A 7171-nucleotide genomic window follows, 5' to 3' on the forward strand; every position below is an offset into this window, starting at 1 on the left:
TGAGGAAGTGGTGCTCGCCTGTGATGTCAGCACTGAGGAAGTGGTGCTCGCCTGTGATGTCAGCACTGAGGAAGTGGTGCTTGCCTGTGATGTCAGCACCGAGGAACCAGAGACTCGAGAACCCATGGGGCGCATGAGAAAGCCAGTCTAGCCAATCCAGGGATCTGAGCATGAGGATCTGAATCGGGTCTTCAGGACCTCTGTAACAGCTGGGTGTGGAAGTGTGACTGTAACCCCAGCAATCTCACAGTAAGACGAAGGTAGAGACAGGAAGAGCCCTGAGAGCTTGAGAAGTTAGTCTGCAAATGGGGAGTAAGAAACCGTGCTTCAAGCCAGGCAGTGGTGGCGTACATCTTTAATCCCAACACTTGGGAGGCAGAGGCAGGCAGATTTCTGAGTTCAAGGCCAGCCTGGTCTACAGAGTGAGTGCCAGGACAGCCAGGGCTACACAGAGAAACCCTGTCTCAAAAAAAAAAAAAAGAAAGAAAGAAAGAAAAGAAAGAAACCATGCTTCAAGGAACAGGAAAACGGAGAACCACACCCAAACCTGGTTTCTGACAGCTATAGGTGCACAGAGACATCACACAGACATATGGATACACACACACACAGGCATGCAGTCACACAGACATAGATATACACACACAGACACTGACACACAGTCACACAGACATATGGCTATACATACACAGACAGACAGAGAGACACAAGCACACAGATATAAACACAGATACACACATACACAGATACATAAAGACAGACAAACAGGGCCGGGCTGTGGTGGCACACGCCTTTAATCCCAGCACTTTGGAGGCAGAGGCAGGTGGATTTCTGAGTTCGAGGCCAGCCTGGTCTACAGAGTGAGTTCCAGGACAGCCAGGGCTACACAGAGAAACCCTGTCCCTGTCTCGAAAAACCAAAATAAATAAATAAATAAATAATAAGTAAATAAATAAAAAAGACACACAAACACACAAAGACACATATAGGCATACAGACACACACACACACACAGCTACCTATTGACATCCTGAAACAGACATACACATACAGGCACACACATGCACATGCCCATACATAAAGAACAAATCTTTTTGTATGAAAATTATTGCAGTACAAATGGCCAGGGTCACCATTGGGTGGCAGAGCAGCAGCCTGGTGTGTTACAGTTCTAGCATCTGTGCAGACCAAGGGGAGCCCGGAGCAGTACTAACGTGTCTCTACTTGCTTCCTTCATTGCTTGTCATCGTCGTTCAGGCCTGCAGTGTTTCCACATGGAGGACTTTGGTTAAAGCCAGCCCCCGGAAGAGATGAGTCCATCCATTTTCCACTCATAAAGTGTCACTGGAACCGCCATGTTACACCACCCCAAGCAACACTACTTTACACATATGCAAGCACGTCTGAGCATCAGTTTCCCCAGGGGTTCCTGGCATTCATAAAAGGGATGCTGTCAGATCTCTCTTGCCAGGACTTCATCAACACACACTCACACAATGAATTAAAACTGTTTGCATGTAGCCTTATCAGCAGAGAGCATAGCAAGTGTTGGCTGTTGGCCAGTATGACCTTCTATAGGCCCTGAGGAAAAAGCTTTTACTACCCTGTGCCAGAGCTAGACAGCACTCTTACTGGGTCCTCCTCTATAGCCACCACCCCTTTATTGATCTCTTCTTATTCATATTAAGGTGGTTTATCAGTTGCTGAGGGAATGAATTACAGATATTTCCTTTGAGTTTGTTCTTTCTTTAAATCCCTACCTTTTTTTGTCCTGCTCTTGCAATGTACTCCAAAGTGGTCTAGAACTCACCATCCTCCTGCCCAGCATTCTGGGATTACATGTGCACGCCATGTGCATGCTATTTTCTCTATGGTTTATTTTTCCATGCATGAGTGTTTCCACCTGTAGGCATTTTTGGTTGTGAGTTCGTTTTTTACAGCTGAGGCCCTTTCTTTGGCCCTTGCCTGTATGTATGTGCATCGTGTGTGTGCAGTACCCCAAATCTACTCAATTCCCCGCCCCTCCATAACTGCCCTTTTCCCTTGTAACACCCCAAAAGAAAATAAAAATTACAAAAAATAAGTGTAAAAATATAAAACAAAAATCTCATCGTGGAAGCTGTAGTGTGTCACAGTGTCCCACAGTATGTCCCTCTGTCCACACATCTTCACTTGCAAATGTTCATAGCGATGAGTCTTTGGTCTGGTTCGAGGCCTCTGGCTTCTGCGACATCATCAACACTGGATGCTTACCCTGCCTCTCTTGGACATTGTTGTTGCCCTGTGTCATGGAGAACCTGCAGCTCTGGATCTGCAGGACCGGCCCCTTCACACGCTTCAGAAGTTCATAGATAGGGTAGATGTTGGGGTGGGCCAACTCAAAGCCCTGGATCTGGTCCTGGGAGGTGGCTAAGTTGGTCAGCCTGCCAGCTCTTCCACACCAGTACAGGGTGAGCTCCCCAGCACTGCACCCCACTTTGCCTCACCCACTGTCTTAGCCAGCAAGGTATAGGGCTGGCTCTCAGGCTCTTGTGACCTAGGGGCCAACTTGCCCACACCTTTGCCATGAGGGTCAATTCTACTGTGCTGCCCAGGCACAGTGCAGGGCCTGCTCTCCTGAGTGTCCCAGCCAGTGAAGGTCGGGGCCAGCTTTTTACAACCCTTGGATATCAACAAGGTCCCATTTGGCAATCCAGACCAGGGACATCTGCATGGCTTTTAGTGGTAACATAGGCCATTGTCATCAACACAGACTCCTGCTACCACATAGCCACAGACCCAGACATGGCCTTCAGTGGCAGCACAAGCCTAGACTTCACCATGGACTCAAGTGGGGCAGCACAGGCTAGAAGGCTACTCAATCATGTTGTTTCTCTCCACCCTCCCCTCTCCAGTTTGGCTTCTCTTCATAGTGCTTAAACCATTCTGCTCTTTCTCTTGCATCTCTCCACCACAGATTTGCCCATCAGAGTGGCTCCCACTTTGGGTGGGCCATAAGGCAGTGAACAGGCAGGCTTCCATTATATCATCCTGATGGCCCACCTTTCTCTCTCTCTCTCTCTCTGTCTCTCTCTCCCCCTCTCTCCCTCTCCTTCTCCTCCTCTTCCTTTTTTTTTTTTTTTTTTTAAAGAGTCTATTTAGAGCCAGACACACGCCTTTAGTCCCAGGAGGCAAAGGCAGATGGATCTCTGAGTTCAAGGCCAGCCTGGTCTACAGAGATAGTTTTCCAGGAAAGCCAGGGTTACAAATTCAGAGAGATCTGTCTGACTCAGCCTCCAGAGTGTTAAGATTAAAGACACATGCCCCACAGCAGGCTTTTTGTTCTGTGTCTTTATTTATTGTCCCTCAACCATCTTACTCTAGAAGTGAGCTCACTCTTAAATTTTATGTGTACGTATATGTGTGGGTGTGAATGAATACCATGTGTGTGTGCACATGACTAAAGGTCTGAAGAGGGTGCTGGATCCTCTGGAGCTGGAGTCACAGGCCACCATGGGTCCCTTTGTAAGAGCAAGTAAGTGATCTTAACCACTAAACCATTTCTCCTTCCCAATGATACTGCCAACTGCTTGTGGGTTTTGTTGCTGTTTGTTTTAGACTTACTTTTAGGATTGTTAACTGTGCATGTGGGTGTGTGCTCATGAGTGCAGGTGTCCACAGAGTCCAGAAGAGAGGGCATTTGACCCTAGAGCTGGAGTCACTGCCCGATGTAGGTACTGGGAACTAAACCCTGGCCTTCCAAAGGAGCAAGACATGCTTTTTTACCAATGAGCCATCTCTCTATCCATTTGGGTTGTTCTGTTTCTTTGCTGAACCTAGGATGTTATACACGATGCTAGGCAAGTGTGTATCACTGAGCTACATTCTCAGCCCCTATTTCATCTTTCTAGTCTCCCAGGAATGGGCACCTGAATTGTTTCCAGCCTCCTGCCTTATGAAACACCCTTTCTGAGGGCTGGAGAGATGGCTTAGCAATTATGAGCACTTAGTGCTCTTTCAGACGACCTGGGGTCCAGTTCCCAGCACCCACATAGTGGCTCATAGTTGTCTATAACTCCATTTCTAGGAGATCTGTTAGTCTCTCTTGGCCTCCACAGGCAAGAAGCATACACATGGTACACAGATATAGATATGTATATGTATATATATATATACACACACACATATATACACATATACACATATATACGTATATATCTGCATATATATCTATATATATATCTGTATATCTATATCTATATATATAAAATCTTTTAAAAAAATTGCATGCCTTTAGTCTCAGCACTTGGGAGGCAGAGGCAGGCAGATTTCTGAGTTCAAGGCCAGCCTGGTCTACAGAGTGAGTTCCAGGACAGCCAGGGCTACACAGAGAAACCCTGTCTCAAAAAACAAAGAAAAGTCAAAGCATCTTTAACTGGTACAAAACTTTCAGTGTGTATAAACACCAGAGCAGGACCGTCCTTGTCCTAATTCTCCCAAGAAGAAAGTTCTAGCTTACGTGACAGAAGCACAGAGTGGAGGTGCCCTGGTTCCATCCCTAGCAAGCATGTGATTGCAGCACTTGGGAGGCTGAGGCTATTGGACTGAGAGTCTCACCTTAGTGTAGCTACAAAGTCAAAGAAAAGGAGGAGAGGAGTTTGCCTGTCTTGGCGAAGGCACTCAAGCTCAGCCTTCCAGTTGCTCCATCTCCTTAGGCAGTGGCTTTAGACTGGTTAGAATCTTCCTGTCTCAGGTATTTGGCAAAGATGTCTATGGGGATCTTCGGTTGTCACAACTGAGGTGGGGTGGAGGCTGGCGAGGCTCCACATATGTGTGTCAGGATAGCACCCCACCTTGAAAAAGGGCTTCCCATGAAACAACAACAGTGCTGTTAGCCATTTGAGGACTTTCCACTTTTCTTGAGTGAAGATTAAAATTTTGTCTACTGTGTCACCCAAAATTCTGATTTTTTTGTTGCTGTTTTTCCTCTTTTCTTCTACATGTATCCATGTGTGTGTTCATGCATGCATGTATTGTGTGACACCATTTTTTGGGAGATAAAAAATTTTAACTCCCTCCAGAGAGGGAACTGATGACAGACCAAAATAAGGATGCCACCAACGTCTAGCTTTGTAAATCAATTACTTTTATTGGGGTTACTCACAGGAGTAAGGTTACTCACAGAAGCAGAAATAACTCGAGAGAAAGCTGCATCATGAAACGCCCACCCCAGCATAAATTACAGATCACAAAACTGGAAACCTGAAGGGTACTGTAGTCTGTAGGAAGAGCAACAGGTTGGGGAACATCCTTTCCAGGCAGCTCAGATTCTCTCTGCTTCTTTCAGGTGGCTTAGTTTTTGTTTTCTTTTTCTTTCTTCCTTCCTTTCTTTCTTTCTTCCTTTCTTTCTTTCTTTCTTTCTTTCTTTTTTTGTTTTGCTTTTCGAGACAGGGTTTCTCTGTGTAGCCCTGGCTGTCCTAGAACTCGCTCTGTAGACCAGGCTGGCCTTGAACTCAGAAATTCACCTGCCTCTCCCTCCCAAGTGCTGGGATTAAAGGCGTGCGCCACCACCACTCGGCATCTACTGGATAGATATACCAATACCTTTCATTAGACAAACATTGTTGGTCAAGTTGACCACACCCTGTAAGGCATTCTAAGAAATCCCATTCATAATATATGTTATTATATATTATAAATTATATATACAAATTCTGTTCCTCTGGATAACCCTAATATAGATAGGGTCTCACTATATACCTAGCTCTATCCTGGAACTCCTCATGTAGATCAGGCTGGCCTTGAATTGAACTCTGATCTGCCTGCCTCTGCCTCTTGAGTGCTGGGATTAAAGGTGTGTACCACCATGACAGGCTAGAAACCCTATTGTTTCACCTCTTTTAACATCCTATGTTTTAAAAAACTTTCTTCCAAGATGCAAGGTTGTCATCTTCTACCCAACAGCTTTCAGGTGCAGGAGTATGTGTGTTCAAATGGAGGGGGCCAGAGGACAACACTGGCTGTCAGTCCCTTGCATGCTTCTCGGTGGCATGGAGCTCACCGACTCTGCGAGCTGGCCATCAAGCCTTAAGAGCCCTTCTTTCTTTACCTTTCCAGGGCTGGCGTCCATTCAGACCTGAGTATTCACAGGCAAGCAGTGTACCCACTGAGACTTCTCCCCCACCCATTTTTCATGTTGGAGATAAACCCAGGCCTGGAGCATGCCAGGGAAGCACTCTGCCACTGAGTCAAGCTCTAGGCAAGTGGCTTCTTGCCACTCTCTAATTTGTGCCCCTACCCCCTCCACTTCCTGTGAACTGGTGCACCAGCTGTGTGGGCGAGGCTTGAACCAGGCCCATGTTCTGGCCAGGTGTGTCACCAGAAAGCCACTGTGAACTAACTTCCTTCCTTTCTCTCCCTCTCCCTCCCTCCCCCTCTCTCCCTCTCTCTTTGTTTTCAAGACAGGGTTTCTCTGTGTAGCCCTGGCTGTCCTCAAACTCCGAAATCCCCCTGCCTCTGCCTCCCAAGTGCTGAGACTAAAGGTATGCGCCATCACTGCCAAGCTCCTTTTCCTGTTGAAGACTTTGTTTCTGGCCTTGGTTCAGGGTCCTCTGGGAGCTGGGGAATGGTGGGAAGTATAACCAAGTCTTTTAGGTCCCTTTACACAAGGAGGACTCTTCCTCTAATCTGGAAACCTCAAGTCTTCACAGAAGTGGCAGTGGGGTACAGGTGAAACTCCTCACCAGCTGTAGTGTGCTTCTGTGCCCTCCAGCTCAGATGTCTTTCAGTCCTTGTGGGAATCTCAGGACTGGGAACAGCTGCTGCTTCTAGGTAGGCTGGAGTAGCTACCTTTGTCTTGTCTATAATATCAGAACTGCAATGAACAGAGTCATGTGTGAGACAGGCTGGTAGTTGCTCCAGCAGTGGAGGAGGGGAAAGAAGGGAGAGAGGGGCTTTCATGACCGTTATTCTCTGAGGAGAACCCCTCAAAATGTTTCCTTCTACTGAAGCTCACACTTGGGACATGTGGAAGCCTGACCAGGGACACTCGAAGCTGGATGCTGCATCCCCAGGTGCAGGTGGGGCAACCCTATTCCCTGGAGCCACTGTGTGTTCATCTGTCACCAGGGAAAATGCTTTACTTGCCTGGGATGTTGCATCTCTGCAGAACTGCCTGGGAACCAGGTGCATC

This window comes from Grammomys surdaster, unplaced genomic scaffold (genome assembly GCF_004785775.1).
Source record: "Grammomys surdaster isolate TR1022 unplaced genomic scaffold, NIH_TR_1.0 125463, whole genome shotgun sequence".
NCBI lineage: Eukaryota > Metazoa > Chordata > Mammalia > Rodentia > Muridae > Grammomys > Grammomys surdaster.